We start from the raw sequence: 17,697 nt of genomic DNA, 5'->3' as shown, positions 1-17,697 counted from the left end.
CTAGCACATCAGCCTCTTCCCTCCTTCATAGAAAGATGAAAGGAAAGGATGAGAGAAAGGAAACTGGCAAAAGTCAACCTCTGGCTGATTCCCAGGCAGTTCTTTCTCCAAAACACATTTATTGAACACTTACTTAGTAGACATTGTGCAATGACTCCAAGTTTTCCTCTGGCCCCTGCCACTCTCCTCCACCCTTTAGCTTGTAGAAAGGTGCTGAGAACCACAATCTGGAGGGAACGGGGTGACTTGGCCTGGATTTCCCCTCCTCACCTCCTTCCTTGAGATCTTCACTTCTCCAGCCTCCAGGCAGCCTCTAACCAGGTGGTGCCCTCATCTCCAATTTGAGGCCTTGCCCTGACCTGCTCTTCCTCAAGGGACCTGGCCATTTGGGAACACTCAGAGTTAGTGGTCTAAACTAGCACTTACTTCTCAGCCACAGCACATGGGCAGCTCATAACCAGTGGTGACAGCTGAAATGATTGAAGATGGCATTCACTGGAAGCTTGCAAATGTTTTAGTCTTTATAGTGTTTGTTAGAGCCAATTTAAGTTTATCCCTACCTTTATGTCCCTGCCAATCATGTGTGCTCCATCTGGTGTCCTGAGGGATGGCACAAATCACCATCCACTCATCCTCATGGTGACAGCCCCAGTCCATGTGCTTCACTTCCACTCTTTCCTAGTCTTCAAGACAGGAAGGAAACTTCTTTTTATCCTGGGGAAACTTATTTGAGTAGAAAAGAATAATGAAGTTGTTTTTCAGCATTCTCCTCCCCAGTTTACCTCCCTTCTCAGCCTTTCCTGGCCAGGGTGGTCCCCTGTCCTTTCATCTCTTTTGTGTTCTTCTGTTCCTCTTCGGTATCATCCCAGTCTTTGATCATGTTCAAAACTCTCCCTTCAAGATGCCTCTCAAATGCTCCTCTTCTGAGGCCCATGTCTCATACTGTTGAAATCCCCAGCATCTCACTTGTTTGTTGTTGAACAAATGTCCATCCCGGTTTGGGATTCAGTAGTGGCCTCCATGATCATCTTTCCCACCCAACTACTTTGCCACTTTCCTCAAGGGAGGAGGGCAGGGAAGGGGACCTTCATTTACAGACTGCTTGTCACTTGTCAGGCACCATGCCAGTTAACCCTCACATCTACTTTCTGAGGCAGGCATTGTCATACCCATTTTATAGATGAGATTTGCTAAATGAAGGAAGAGAGCTAGATTAGGGTTTAAACTCAAGTCTGACTCTGGTAATGAGTGTGTTATTGTCTGTTAATCTTTGGCCTTACCACCTAGCACAGGGCCTTTCCCATAAACAATCTCTATATATAAAAGCCCAGCAACCAAAACAGCAGAACGACCAGAACAACCAGTGGCTACACACTGCAGCAGCCAACCAGCCTGATCCGGGCCCTGATCAACCCCCAGCACCATAATCGGGGGCGAGGCAGGCCAGCCAACCACCGACAGCCCCTGTCCCCCACCAGCCCGGACCGATGGGCCCCCATCGGGGTGGGACAGCTGGACCCCACCCATGCACGAACTCATGCACCAGGCCTCTAGTTCCTAATAAATGTTGACTGAGAGGGCGTTCATGCTCTTGGAGTGTTGAAGGAAAGCAATCTGGGAATCTAAAGTAGTTCAGACTGTGGCATAACTTTAAGAAAGGGATATTTACTAGTATACTGTAAAGGGGGAGGATTAAACAAAATAACTAAAGGAATCTCTACTTGGTAGAAAGTAGTGATGTTTCCCGGTGCCCCTCCCTGCCCTCTTTCCCTGACCCAGCTGGTCAGAATGGTATGCAGTGAACATTTGTTTTTTGCTCTTGCGGGAGCCAAATGTTCTACCTTACCTTGTCTGAGGTTATCCATTATGTCTGGCTTCTTCATCGTTCTCAGCAGGGTATATTCAAGGCTCTCTTTGTGGCAGAATGCAAGACAAGAACCTCTGCCATGCACACACCCCTTCCTCCCTGTACAAACACAGGTGCCCTGGACTCAACTGGGCTCCTTCCCACACACCCCACAGCCTCTTCCTGTAGTGTGGCTCCTTCTGAGGAGCAGGGTGGTTACCAAAGATCAGTGTGTGTCTTAGCTGCTGTCCCTTCAGCAAGGTATGCCTGCCAATTGTCTCTTACTGCCCTCAATCTTGCTTCTGTATGTTATCTGATGGCTGAAAGCCAAGAGCCCTCTCCAAGTCATTTTCTCTATCAAAGTCAGAAGCCAACCACCCAAGGTTTTACCCAACAGCACACGGTGAAGTGCAGATTGAGGAAATGCCACTGCTAGGTTTCTCTGAGGACTACAGCACACCCTTTTAAGCATCTTCCAACTAATCCATTGCACCGAGTCCTTATCTCAAACAAATTTTCTCAGAGCTGTTCAGCAAAGTGAGGGACCCACCCTTCTATTCATTCACTTTCATTCATTCATTCATGGGCTGTGCCATTTAGTCATTCACTGCCAATACCACATCATCTATTCTGTTCTCCTCCACAAATATTTAGTTCAGTGTCTATGTTTCAGACTTTTCACTGAGTCACACCTGTGAGTTGGCAATGAGGTCTGTTCAGTTCTCTGAGTTTGGCTTCCACTTTGGCCATTTGACCTTGACCTGATTGATTTCAGAAAAAGAAATGGTTGGAATTAGGCACGAAGTAGAGGTTCCAAGGTGGAAAATGGCTTAGCTTCAGAAGAGCCACTCAGGGACTGCAGCCTGAGCAGGTTTGCCTCTGAATGCAAGTCTTCGTCCTCTCCTCCACTACCCACGGAGGGGCTGAGAGTGTGTACCAGGCCCTGTGACCCCACAAATGTGGGAGGCATAACAGGTTACTGTGACTTTTGGCTGAAAGCAGGGTCACTGGTATGTGGCCCTCCCGTTTGGCTCCCATCCCTGCTACTCATTCCCTCAAACTTTTTTGAATTTGAAGATCTGTGAGCAAAATGAGAAAATGCATAATTCTGTTCTGCTGTTCTTTTTAGTGCAAACTTTTTTTTTGGTGGGGGGGGGGTCTTTTTGGGAGAACAAAAAAAATTAAAAGGAAAGAGAGACAAAAGCAGCAACATCCAGAATTAAATTGCAGGCTTGAAAAACAAACAGTTACAAATTGGTGCAGTCCTCTCTGTGATGCTGTGTGATTTTGAGCAGGTTATTTAACTTCTCTGGGCCTTATGCTTCTCATAAGATCCAACAGTGCTGTAGTAAGGAATAGTTTGTGTGTGTGTGTGTGTGTATGTGTGTGTGTGTATTCCTGTATAGTTTTCTGAGCCTGCTTATGCTAACAATATAAAAAGCCCTAAAGGTACTAAATAATGCTGCAATACCATGCTGTTGGTGGTATTGTGGTATTACATTCAGTGAGCCCAGGTTGCTATTATTTTCTGTTTTTCCAGAAAGTTAATGGGAAACACAATGTTCTATTGTTAGGTGAACCTTCTACTTTTACAGTGGGGCAAATTCTCCAGGCACACACCCAGCTTAGTGGCATCAAGTCCCTAGCTTTGCCTGTTGAGATACCAGCACCCTTTGGAAAATCTCCCAGAGTTGTTTTTCTCTCTCTGCTCTCCAGTATAAAGGGAGAAGAGGTTGCTGAGTTTTGTTACTCAGCAATCAACAAGTCAGGCAAATAAGAGATGCTTACAAAAAAAAATATTCCCACTTTCCAGGGAGAAACATTATTTAAGATGTTACACTGCATTTTCTATTTGACTATCTACTTTCTATCATAATTCACATAGCACAAATATGATAGAGTCAAGACAGGTGTAAGTAGGAGAAGAAAGACAAAGGGGGGAACTGAAATAAAATATATCCTATAGTAAGTAGAGCTTACTACTGATGGCCAGATAGCAGGACAATGGGTGGTAAATACATGTCTTGCCAAGGAACACAATGCATCTTACAGATATTATTTCATTCTTTACAGACCAGTGTGTTCTCAATTTAGGGTGGAGCACATGACAGTTCCCTAGGAGTAAACAGTATTATATTCATTTTAGGTATACAACAGTGATTAGACATTTATATAACTTAAGAAGTGAAGAATCTGATAAGTCTAGTACTCATCTGACACCATACTTAATTATTACAATACTAGAGGCCCGGTGCATGAAATTCATGCACTGGGTGTGGGGGGGGTGTCCCTCAGCCCAGCCTGCGCCATCTCCAATCTGGGATGCCACAGGGGATGTCCAACTGCCAGTTTAGGCCCGATCCCCTAAACTGGCAGTCGGACATCCCTCTCACAATCTGGGACTGCTGGCTCCCAACTGCTCACCTGCCTGCTGGCCTGATCACCCTTAACTGCTTCTGCCTGCCAGCCTGATATCCCATTAACCACTTCCCTGCCAGTCTGATTGACACCTAACTGCTCCCCTGCCAGCCCGATTGCCCTTAACTGCCCTTCCCTGCAGGCCTGGTCCCCCCCCAACTGCCCTCCCCTGCTGGCCTGGTCACCTGCAACTGCCCTCCCCTGCTGGCCTGGTCACCCCTAACTGCCTTCCCCTGCTGGCCTGATTGTCCACAACTACTCTCCCCTGCTGACCATCTTGTGGTGGCCATCTTTGACCACATGGGGGCAGCCATCTTTGACCACATGGGTGTGGCCATCTTTGACCACATGGGGGTGGCCATCTTCTGTGAGGGCGTGAGGGTCAATTTACATATTATCTCTTTATTATATAGGATTACTGACTATATTCACTATGTTGTACTTTATATCTCTGTTACTGTTTCTATGACTGGTAATCTGTACATCTTAGTCCTTCCCCTTTTTCACCCATCTCTACAACCCCTTCCCATCTGGCAGCCTTTGTATCTTTGAGTATTATTTGTTAGTTTGTTTTGTTTTATTTAGATTCTACATGTAAGTGAAATAATATGTATTTGTCTTTCTCTGATTTATTTTACTCTGATTAATACTCTTTAGGTCAATCCATGCTGTTGCAGATGGCAAGATTTTATTCTTTCTTATGGCTGAGTAATATTCTATTGCATTTATGTATCACATCTCCTTTATCCACTCATTTATTGATAGACATTTATGTTGCTTCCATATCTTGGCTATTGTAAATAATGCTTTAATGAAAATAGGGATGTATATACGTTTTTGAATTAGTGTTTTGGGTTTCTTTGAATAAATACCCAGAAGTGGAAGTGCTGGGTCCTTCTTTTTCTCTTATTATAATCTTTGATATAAATATTACTACTCCATCTTTTCTTTTTTCATCTATTTGCATAAAATACCTTTTTACATCCATTTACTTTTAGTCTGTGCATGTCTTTCAATCTGAAGTGGGCCTCTTGTAGATAGCATATGTAAGAGTCTTGTTTTCTTATCCATTTGGCCACCATATGTCTTTTGATTGGAGCATTTAATCCATTTACATTTAAAGTAATTATCATTATTTTTTAAATATATTTTATTTATTTATTTTTTTTACAGAGAGGAAGGGAGAGGGATAGAGAGTTAGAAATATCGATGAGAGAGAAACATCGATCAGCTGCCTCCTGCACACCTCCTACTGGGGATGTGCCCACAACCAAGGTACATGCCCTTGATTGGGATTGAACCTGGGACCTTTCAGTTAACAGGCTGACGCTCTATCCACTGAGCCAAACCAATAGGGCTAAAGTAATTATTAATATGTACTAGTGGCCCAGTGCACAAAATTCGTGCATTGGAGGGGGGGAGGTTGTACCTCAGCCTGGCCTGCACCCTCTCAAATCTGGGACCCCTCAGGGGATAATCGGCAGTCAGACATCCCTCTCACAATCCAGAACTGCTGGCTCCTAACCACTTACCTGCCTGCCTGATTGCCCCTAACTGCTTCTGCCTGCCAGCCTGATTGTCCCTAACTGCTCCCCTGCTGGCTTGATTGTCCCTAACCACCGCTGCCTCAGCTCTGCATCTGGGACCCAGGATTCCCTCCTCCAGCCAACCACAGGCACCCGGGATCTGGGCTTCCCTCCCTCTGGTCAGCCATAGGCGCCCAGGCCGGCTGCAGCCACAGGGGATGGTGGGCAGGTGGCTTCACCTGGGCTGCAGCTGCAAGTGCTGGCGCCCAGGACCTTGGGGTGAGCAGCTTCTCCATCTCCCGGGCCATAGCCAGCCGCAGGTACTGGTTCCCAGGACTGTGGGGTGGGTGGCTTCTCTGTCTACTAAGCTGTAGCCAGCCGCAGGTGCTCATGCCTGGTCTGCAGGCAGGCGGCTTCTCCATCTTCCCTAGGATGCAGTGTGGGTGACTTCTCTGGCTGTCTGCGGCCTGGGATCATGGGGCAGGAGGCTTCTTCATCTCCCAGCTGCAGCCAGCCTCAGGAGCTGGGGCCCAGTTTCTCTGTCTCCCCCAGGACGTGGAGCAAATGGACGTGAGGCTTCTGCTGCTGGCTGCTGCCTGGGATCATGGGGCAGGTGGCTTCTTGATCTCCCTGGCTACAGCCAGCCTCCTGCGCTGGCGCCCGACTTCTCCAACCCCTCAGGCTTAGAGCAGCAGGGGGGCTAGGCTGCCGCCATGGTTTCAGGTTAATTTGCATACTCACTCTGATTGGCTGGTAGCATAGCAGAGTGATGGTAATTTGCATGTTTCTCTTTTATTAGTGTAGATGTAGTTATTGACATTTTATTACTTATATATTTTTCTTCTTCAAGAAGTCCCTTTAACATTTCTTGTAATAATGGTTTGGTGGTGATGAACTTCTTTAGTTTTTTCTTGTCTGGGAAGCTCTTTATTTCTCCTTAAATTCTAAATGATAGCCTTGCTGGGTAGAGTAATCTTACTTGGAGGTGCTTCCTTGTCATTAGTTTAAATATTTTGTGCCAATCCCTTCTGGCTTCCTAAGTTTCTGTTAAAAGTCTTATGAGAGCTCTTTGTAGGTAACCAATAGTTTTATCTTGCTGCTTTTAAAATTCTTTCTCTTAACTTTTGGTATTTTAATTATGATGCATTTTGGTGTGGGGCTCTTTGGGTTCATCTTGTTTGGGACTCTCTGTGCTTCCTGGACTTGTATGCCTCTTTCCTTCACCAAGTTAGGGAAGTTTTCCATCATTATTTCTTCAAATCAATTTTTAATTTCTTGCATTCTCTCTTCTCCTTTTTGTACGCCTATGATGTGAATGTTGGTACACTTGATGTTGCTCCAGAAGTCCCTTAAAATATCCTCATTAAAAAAATTCTCACCCAAGTATATGTTTATTGATTTTGGAGAGAGAAATCAGGAAGAGAAAGAGAGAGAGAGAGAAACATTGATGTGAGAAACATTAATTGGTTGCCTCCTGTATGTGCCCCAACTGGCAATTGAACCTGCAAGCTATGTATGTGCCCTGACTGGGAATCAAACCCATAATGTTTTGGTACATGGGATGATGCTCCAACCAGCTCAGCCACCCAACCAGGGCTATTCTCATTTAATTTTTTTTTCTTTTTATTCTTCTGTTTGGATGTTTTCTGCTACCTTGTCTTTCATATTGCTGATTTGTCCTCTACTTCATTGAATCTATTGTTGATTCCCTCATATATAGTCTTCATTTTAGTTATTGTGTTGTTCATTTCTAACTGGTTCTTTTTTATGGCTTCTATGTCTTTTTTTACTATTTCTTTTGAAATTTTCATTGAATTCATCCACAGTTTTCCTAAGTTCCTTGAGCATCCTTAAAACCAGTGTTTTGAATTCTGATAGATTTTTTGCCTCTTTCTTAGTTCTTTTTCTGGAGATTTCTCCTGTTCTTTCATTTGTAACATATTTCTCTGCCTCCTCATTTTGGCTGACTCCCTGTGTTTGTTCCTATGTATTAGGTATATCTTCTATGTTTCCTGGTCTTGATAGTGTGGCCTCATGTAGTACATTCTGTGGGACCAGTGGTGCAGTTTTTCTGGTCACCTGAGCTGGGTGCTTCAGGCCCGTCCCTGCATAGTTTGTGTATGAACTCCTGTTGTAGTTGAGCTTTGATTACTATGGGCACTTCAATGGGAGGGGTTGACCTCAGGCTGATTGGCTGTGAGGAATGGCCATGACTACAGTGGAGGAGCTATTATGCAGAGGCTGACCCCACAGAGGGGAAATCCCTTTAGGAGGGTTCTGGTGCCTGCTGAATCCACCCTTTGGGTGTGTCATTTGTGGAGCTGGTTGGGTGGTGCTCTTGTGTGGTATGAAACTGGTCACTGTGTATGTTGGTTCTTGGGCCTCTTGTTAGGGACTATTGTACAGGCTGGGTCAGCTGCTGCTTGTGCCTGATTTGAGGCCACCTGGAATGAGCTACAAAATGATCTGCAGATGGTTGACACTTGTGCTGCTCTTGAAGGTGCCTGGGAGAGGACAAGCTTTGAACTGAGGCTGGCAGCCACTAGTACCAGATTGTGGGCCACTTAGCAAGAGGTATGTGACACATCGAGGCCAGATGCTGTTTGTCTGTGTTTGTAGAACTTTGAGATATTTTAGTAAAGTTCACAGCAGAAGGTTGGACAGGCCTTTTGGAAAAGCCACTAGAAGTGGGTTGGGTGGGCCCATAAGTTGGGTGGGGCAGGATCTCAGGAAATAACTAGGGCAAGATGAATGGTGTTAGCCAGGTTGATGGACTCAGACTTAACTCCCTCCTGTGCCTGTAGGCTATGTTTAGGGAGGGTTTAACAAAGGAATAAAATGGTGGTAAGAGCTGCCCCTCCAATCCTTGTACTGTAGCCAAGCAATTCAGTTCTTCCTGGTATGTCCCTAGCTCTTTTTGAGCTGCTGCCTCAGTGTTGAAGCTCAAAGTGAGTAAGTCCAAATAAATCTGTGCACAGGCCCTTTAAGATGAATGCCTGAGGCTCCAGCAGCCCTCAATCTCACTCAGCCACAATCTCCTCTGATTTTCACAGAGAAGTTACGGGTACTTCTCTTTCCAACACCAGTGCTCAGGACTGGGGAACCCAATATGGGGCTAGGATCCCTCACTCCTCAGGGGGGACTTCTGCACCTAAGATACTCATCTTGATATTTAACCATTACACTGTGGGTTTGAGACCTACCCATTCTGAGTCTTCACCCAGTCTTGATGTGGCTTCCTCTATATATCCTTAGGTTATAGGACTTCTATTCAGCTAGTCTTCAGCAGTTCTCAATGATGGTTGTTCTGTAGTTTCATTGTAATTTTGATGTGGTAGTGGGAGGAAGCAAGCAGAGCGTTTACCTACTCTGCAATTTTGACTGGAAGTTCCCCTGGGAATTTTTCAGACTTCACATACCAGTTACTCTTCTTCCCATCTTTCACAGAGATTTTAGTGTTCTCCTGTTTGAGAAGCCTTGTGCTTTTTAGGGACATTCTCCCAAAGATATCCTATTTTACTTCCATAGCATTAATAGATCAGAGCACAGAACAATGAAATTCTGCTACTTTCACCAAATTCTTCCATAGGCCAGAATTCCAGCCCAAGTAATGTTGTCTTAGCTCTAGCTCACAAGGTTCACCTGTCTTTATAAATTTGATCTTTTACATTTAATGAAAAGGAATCATTTAAGCATATAGGCAACATCACTGGTAGCCATGGGAGACCATAAGGTTGTGGATAATTGATATCCACCAATAATCCCCAAACCTCATGTGGACCAGTAATTTCAACTCCTCCTACAAATGAGCTCTTATCAGAGCTGCTAATAACATAGCTGCCTTGCATGGTGTGAGCCCTGTCTCTTATCTTTGCCTCAGTCTATATCCCAGTGGAAGTGCTAAGTATTGAAAGGTCCCTGGGCAGATATCCCATGAAAGAAGGAGCTGCAATATCCCACAGTATAGAATAATTGAGTTGTTATGTATGTATGCCCAATTTCAAGTACAAGTAATAGCAAATATTCCAAATTTTAAAACCTATAAATTCATTTATGGTGAATACTACAAACATATGTGTATTAATAATATGTGTTTTTGCTTCATAAACACACTCACCAAGAAATTCTTTAGGCCAGTGGTTCTCAACCTTTCAATGCCGCAACCCTTTAATATAGTTCCTCATGTTGTGGTGACCCCCAACCATAACATTATTTTTGTTGCTACTTCATAACTGTAATTTTGCTACTGTAATGAATTGTAATGTAAATATCTGTGTTTTCTGATGGTCTTAGGAGACCCTGCTAGCGGTTCTCAACCTGTGGGTCACAACCCACAGGTTGAGAAGCTCTGCTGTAGAGCTGAAAGTAGCAGAATAAAAATGTATACATAATTTAAATATGTATATTTTATCAGATATTAACCAAAATTACTTGGGTTATTTTAAAGACTACACGCCAATATCCTTATATATATTCGTTATTAATATCTGAAATCTATTGGGAACCACTGGAAAACTACACACTATGGCAGAAATGACCAATTATTTCTGACAAGAATGGGATTGTCAAGAATGACACCACAGAGAAGGTGACATTTAAATGGAGCCTTGGGTGTGATTGGAAAAGAATTTCAATAGTTGGAAATAAATAATATTAATGTATTAGGAATTGTAACCAATAAAAGGTGAGCCAGCAATAAATATTTACCTCTCTGGAATTGAAAGTCATTGGCATTTGTCAAAATTTAGAAGCACATCAAATGCATAGGTGATGGGTCTATTTGAGTCATTTTCTCCTGCCTTTTCTTATATCCTCATAACTTTATCTACAGAAATGTGTTCCCTCCACAAAGGGCTCCTCACAAACTCCATCTGAAATGTTTTGTTGGTCTCCAGGCCTTGGGCACTGATGACCTCTCCCTACAAAAGGAGAATGAAATGTAGTGTGAGCTCAACACAAATGTACATGTGCAAACTGCCAAACTCTGACCCCAGCCCAGGCAGAGAAAGTTGCCATGTCCCAAAAGTTACTGCAGTTTCAGAGGGAAATGGTTCCCAGGCAGTAGGGCCTAAAACGGAGAATTTCATTTTGCAAAAGCTGCTAGTAGACAAATCCAGCCTTTATAGTACTTTGCACAAAATAGTCTTGTGAGTATTATATCTTGAATAAATGAAAATTACATCTGTAAGAAATTCCAAAAGTAAATCTCCTTACCCTTGCCTTAACAATGGGAACTGGAATTACGTAGGCATCTGTCTCTTTTTAATCAAAATTTTATTATAAACTTGAGGTGCGGTGCATAAATTTGTGCATGGGAGGGGTCCGGCCTGCCCTCCCCAGTGGGGGCTGATCAGGGCTGGGCTGGTGGTGGGGAGGGAACTCAGGAGGTCAGCTGGTCCTGCCCCCAATGTGGGTGGCTGATCGGGGGCTGGGCTAGCTGGGGGCGGGGGTGGTAAGAGAAGGCAGGCCAGCTCTGCCCCTGATCCAGGTGGGGGGCCAATCAGGGGCTGGGCCAGCTAGGAGGAGGGGCCGAGAGATGTTGGGGGGCCAAAAGGGGCCCTGATGGGGTGGTTGGCTGCCACAGTGCACATCATAGCAACCGGTTGTTCCAGTCGTTCTGTCATTCCCGTCACTTGGCTTTTATATATATAGATATTAAACCAGGTATTTTTAAAAATTCAGTTTTCAATTGCAACTGTTTTGTTTCAAATAGCAGCTAATATTAGACTCCTATAAGAAGGGGAAGCTAATCTAGTTTAAGTGGTGGCAGAACATGTGGACTATGGACCAGAAGCATCAGCATCTCAGACCTCACCCTGGACCTGCTAAGGCAGAACCTGCAATTTGACAATATTCTAAGTGATTCAAATGCACAGAAAAGTTTGAAAAGAGAGGAAAAAATGGCGGCGGAATAGACAGATGTGTCCCGAGCCTTGTCCCGGAGCAGATAGAAAGAAGAGCTGAGAGTCGCATATGGAGTGTTTATTGGTGAGTTGAGGGACAGCTATACTCCAGGAGACTGTGGGGGACTGTGGCACAAGGCTCCCCTGACCGGGCAGCCCCCACTGCTGCTGGGTTCCCTCCCAGAGCAACCGGATTGGACACGGAGACTGCGCCATCTTGAAGGGGAAAGTGGATGTTATCGGAAGCCTGAAAATCTACAACTGCGGAACCCACCAAACAGCTGCGAACCCCAGAGCACCGGTCCCCAATTGGCGCAAACATGCGGATTCAGAGGAGCTCTACACTCCACCATGGAAAGGTCAGATTTCGCCTGGGATAAGGAGAGAGAGAACTACGTAACCAGACACACTGAGAATAGAGACCATGGGGAGACAAAGAAACAGCCCGCATATGAAAGAAAAGCAGGCATCACCAGAAAAGGAAGTAAATGAAATGGAGGCAAGCAACCTGCCAGAGAAAGAATTCAGAGAAATGGTCATAAGGTGGCTGAAAAGAATGGAAGACAAATTCGACAATATGAGCAAGAACCAAGAGGAAATGAAGAAGAACCAAGAAGAAATGAAAAATGACATCGCTGCTGTAAAGAACTCAATAGAAAGCAGCAACAGTAGACTAGAAGAAGCAGAGGACCGCATCAATGAGCTAGAAGACAAGGTAGGAAAAAATACCCAAGTAGAGCAGCTTCTAGAAAAATAAATTAAAAAGCAGGAGGAGAGCCTAAGTCAGGGGTGGGCAAACTTTTTGACTCGAGGGCCACAATGGGTTCTTAAACTGGACCAGAGGGCCGGAACAAAAGCATGGAGTGTTTGTGTGAACTAATATAAATTCAAAGTAAAGGAGCGGAGGGGAGAGCAAGAGAACCCTCCACTTTTTCGGCTCCGCGGGCTGGATAGAACAGCCGAACGGGCCGAATCCAGCCCGCGGGCCGTAGTTTGGCCATGGCTGGCCTAAGGGAACTTAGGGACAACACGAAACAAAACAACATCTGCATAATAGGGGTTCCAGAAGGAGAGGAAACTGAGCAAGGAATAAAAAACCTGTTTGAAGAAACAATGAGAGAAAACTTCCCTGATATAGGGAAGAAAAACCCCACACAAATCCAAGAAGTTCACAGAGTCACAAGCAAAATGAACCCCAAAAGACCGACACCAAGGCACATCATAATTAAATTGGCAAACACCAACGACAAAGTAAGAATCTTAAAAGCGGCCAGAGAGAGACAGAAAGTTACATACAAAGGAACCCCCATCAGACTAGCAACTGATTTCTCAACAGAAACTCATCAGGCCAGAAGGGAATGGAATGAAATATACAAAGTCATGCAAAGGAAGGGTCTGAATTCAAGAATACTGTACCCAGCAAGGCTATCAATCAAAATTGAAGGTGATATCAGGAGCTTCACAGACAAAAAAAAGACTAAGGGAATTTATTACCACCAAACCAGCAATGCAAGAAATGCTAAAGGGTCTGCTGTAAAAAAAAAAAAAGAAATAGGAAGTGAAGAAGGAACACAGGGGTAAAGAATAAAAATGGCGACAAATAAGCACCTATCAATAATAACTTTAAATGTAAATGGATTAAATGCCCCAATCAAAAGACATAGGGTAACAGATTGGATAAGAAAACACGACCCATATATGAGCTTTCTACAAGAAAACCACCTCAGATAAAAAGACGCATACAGAGGGAGAAACCAAGATGGTGGCATAGGTAAACACCTAAACTGCTGCCTCACACAACAATATCAAAACTATAACTAAAAGACAAAACGGACAACATCCAGAACCACAAAAAGGCTAGCTAAGTGGAAATTATACAACTAGAAGGAAAGAGGAAAGCACATTGAGACTCAGAGGAGCTGCAAAAGGCTGAGGTATGGAGATGCACGCATATGGAGAGGATGGGCAGCTGAGTGCATGGGCGGCTGAGTGCGTGGCTGGCTTTCCCAAGCAGGAGGGAGACAGAAGCTCCCGACTGCGCTGAACTCCAGTCCTGGGCGAGACTCTGGGAACCCAGACACGTTTGGGGAAATCTGGGCTGTCAGGTAAAGAGAAAGCACACTGAGACTTAGGGGAGCTGCGGAAGGCAGAGGTCTGGAGGCACACGCAAGCAGAGAGGACTGACTACTGAGTGCATGGGCGGCTGAGTGCGCAGCTGGCTTTCTAAAGTGGGAGAGAGACAGAAGCTCCCGACTGCACTGAACTCCAGTTCCGGGCAAGTTTCTTGGAACCCAGCCTCATTTGGGGAGAAACTGTACTGTCTGGCAGCGGGTGAACTTGAGAGCGGCTTTCTCACAGAGGTGCTTGCAGCAATTACCGAGGGACATTGAGACCCAGGGTCCTTATAGGGCAGGGTTGACGGAAGCCAAGGCTGTCTGCTCCACCCTGAGACTCCGCCCCATCCAAGCTGAACACAGAGGCTTTTACAATTTTTCTTGTCTCATACGGGTGTCTCCAGCACAGAAGTTCTCCCAGCATAGACACAACTGATCCTCACAGCTAACTGGCCTGGAGGTCAATTCCTCCCAGTGATACCAACAACAATCAAGGCTTAACTACAACAAGGCTGTGCACACAGTCCACAAAGGGGTGCACCAAGAGTGTCCACCTCAGGTAACTGGGGGAGGCTGAGCCACTGGGTCCTATAGGACACCTACCACACAAAGCTACTCTACCAACTCAGGGAAGCAGCAAAAATGTGGAGACAAAGAAACAGGTCACAAATGAAAGAAATGGAGGAAAGCAAATGACTGGATATAGAGTTCAAAACCACGGTTATAAGGTTTTTCAAGAATTTCCTAGAAAAGGCCGATAAATTTAACGAGAACCTCGAAAATATGAAAAAGGACCAACTAGAAATTAAACATACACTGACTGAAATAAAAAATATTATACAGAGACCATACAGCAGACTAGAGGACCACAAGAATCAAGTCAAAGATTTGAAATACAAAGAAGCAAAAGACACTCAAATGGAAAAGCAAAAAGCAAAAAGAATCCAAAAATTTGAAGATAGTGTAAGGAGCCTCTGGGACAACCTCAAACGTACCAACATCCGAATTATGGGGGTGCCAGAGAAGAGAGAGAGCAAGATACTGAAAACCTATTGGAAGAAATAATGACCGAAAACTTCTCTTACCTGGTGAAAGAAATAGACTTACAAGTCCAGGAAGCACAGAGAACCCCAAACAAAGGAATCCAAAGAGGATCACATTAAGACACATCATAATTAAAATGCCAAGAGCAAAAGACAAAGAGGAATATTAAAAGCAGCAAGAGAAAAACAGTTAATTACCTACAAAGGAGCACCCATACGATTGTCAGCTGATTTTTCAACAGAAACTATGCAGGCCAGACGGGAAGAAATATTCCAAGTGATGAATAGCAAGAACCTACAATCAAGATTACTCTACCCAGCAAAGCTATCATTAAGAATTGAAGGGCAGATAAAGAGATTCACAGATAAGAAAAAGCTATAGGAGTTCATCACCACCAAACCAGTATTATATGAAATGATGAAAAGTATTCTTTAAGAAGAGGAAGAAGAAGAAAAAGGTAAAGATAAAAATTATGAACAACAAATACATGTCTATCAACAAATGAATCTAAAAATCAAGTGAATAAAAAATCTGATGAACAGAATAAACTGGTGAGTATAATAGAATCAGGGGCATAGAAAGGGAGTGGACTGACAAATCTCGGGGGGAAAGGGGTGTGGGGTGCGGGAAGAGACTGGACAAAAAGCGTACACCAATGGATGAGGACAGTGGGGGGGAGGTAAGGGCAGAGGGTGGGGTGGGAACCGGGTGAAGAAGAGCTATGGGGAGAAAAAGAGGAACAATTGTAATAATCTGAACAATAAAGATTTATTAAATTAAAAAAAAAAAAGAAAAAAAGACTCACACATACTGAGGGTGAAAGGATCAAAAAAGGTTTTCAGGCAAATGGAAATGAAAAAAAAGCTGGGGTAGCAATACTTATATCTGACAAATTAGATCTCAAAGTGAAGGACATAACAAGAGATAAGGAAGGCCACTTCATAATACTAAAGGGAGCAACCCAACAAGAAGAAATAATTCTGGTAAACATCATCCAATATAGGAGCACCCAAATACATAAAAAAACTCCTGGAGGATATCAAGGGAGAGATTGACAGCAATACAATCATAATAGGAGACTTTAATACCCAACTATCACCATTGGACAAATCGTCTAAACAAAAAATCAGCAAAGAAACATCAATCCTAAATGACTCACTAGACCAGATGGAATTAATTGACATCTTCAGAACATTTCACCCCAAAGCCACAGAACATACATTCTTCTCAAGTGCACATGGGTCATTTTCAGATCAAAGATAGACCATATGTTGGGTCACAGGCAAAGTCTCTTCAAATTTAAGAAGATAGAAATCATATCAAGCATCTTCTCAGACCACAGTGGCATAAAACTGGAAATCAAGTACAATAAAAACAACCCAAAGAAATCAAACACATGGAGACTAAATAGCATGCTATTAAATAATGACTGGGTTACCAGAGAGATCAAGGAAGAAATAAAAAACATCATGGCAACAAATGACAATGAAAACACTACAATCCAATATCTATGGGACACAGTGAAAGCAGTGTTGAGAGGGAAGTTTTTAGTTCTACAAGCCTACTGCAAAAAATAAGGGTAATAAATTACCTAACCCTACAACTCAAAGAGTTAGAGAGAGCGCAACAAGAAAAGCCCAGTGTAAGCAGAAGGAAGGAAATAATAAAGATCAATGACATAGAGACCAAAGAAACAATACAAAATATCAACAAAACCAAGAATTGGTTCTTTGAAAGGATAAACAAGATTGACGAACCTCTAGCCAGGCTCACCAAGAAGCAAAGAGAGAGGACCCAAATAAACAAAATCAGAAATGAAAGAGGAGAAATAACAACAGACCCCACAGAAATACAAAGGATTGTTAAAAAATACTGTGAACAACTCTATTCCAACAAACTGGACAACTTGGAGGAAATGGACATTTTCCTAGAAAAAATGTAACCTTCCAAAACTCAATCAGGAAGAATCTAAACATCTCAATAGGCCAATAATTATGGAAGAAATTGAAGCAGTCATCAAAATGCTTCCAGCAAACAAAAGTCCGGGGCCAGATGTCCTCACAGGGGAGTTTTAGCAAACATTCAAGGAAGAACTAAAACCTATCCTCCTCAGACTATTCCAAAAATTCAAGAGGAAGGAACACTTCCAAGCTCCTTCTATGAAGCCAGCATCACCCTAATACCAAAACCAGATAAAGACAACACAATGAAAGAGAATTACAGACTAATATCCATCATGAACATAGATGCCAAAATCCTCAACAAAATTCTAGCAAATCAGATCCAGCAGTACATCAGAAAGTTCATACACCATGACCAAGTAGGATTTATCCTAAGGATGCAAGGATGGTACAATATCTGCAAATCAATAAACGTGATACATCACATAAACAAATTGAGAGATAAAAACCACATAGTCAAATCAATTGATGCAGAAAAAGCATTTGACAAAATCCAACACCCTTTCTTGATAAAAACTCTCAACTAGGTGGGAATAGAAGGATCATACCTCAACATAATAAAAACCATATATTATAAACCCACAGCCAGCATCACACTCAATGGACAAAAACTAAAACCATTTCCCCTAAGAACAGGAACAAGACAGGGATGCCCACTCTCACCACTCTTGTTTGACACAGTATTGGAAGTATTAGCCATTGCAATTAGACAAGGAGAAGAAATAAAAGGCATCCAAATTGGAAAAGAAGAAGTAAAGCTGTCCTTATTTGCAGTTGACATGATATTGTACATAAAGAACCCGAAAGACTCCATCAAAAAACTAACAGATTTAATAAATGAATTCAGCAATGTAGCAGGATACAAAATTAACACCAAGAAATCTA

The sequence above is a fragment of the Plecotus auritus genome (genome assembly GCF_963455305.1).
Source record: "Plecotus auritus genome assembly, chromosome: 2".
NCBI classification, from domain to species: Eukaryota; Metazoa; Chordata; class Mammalia; order Chiroptera; family Vespertilionidae; genus Plecotus; species Plecotus auritus.
The sequence above is the reverse complement of the archived record's forward strand: the minus strand, read 5'-3'. Positions refer to the sequence as shown.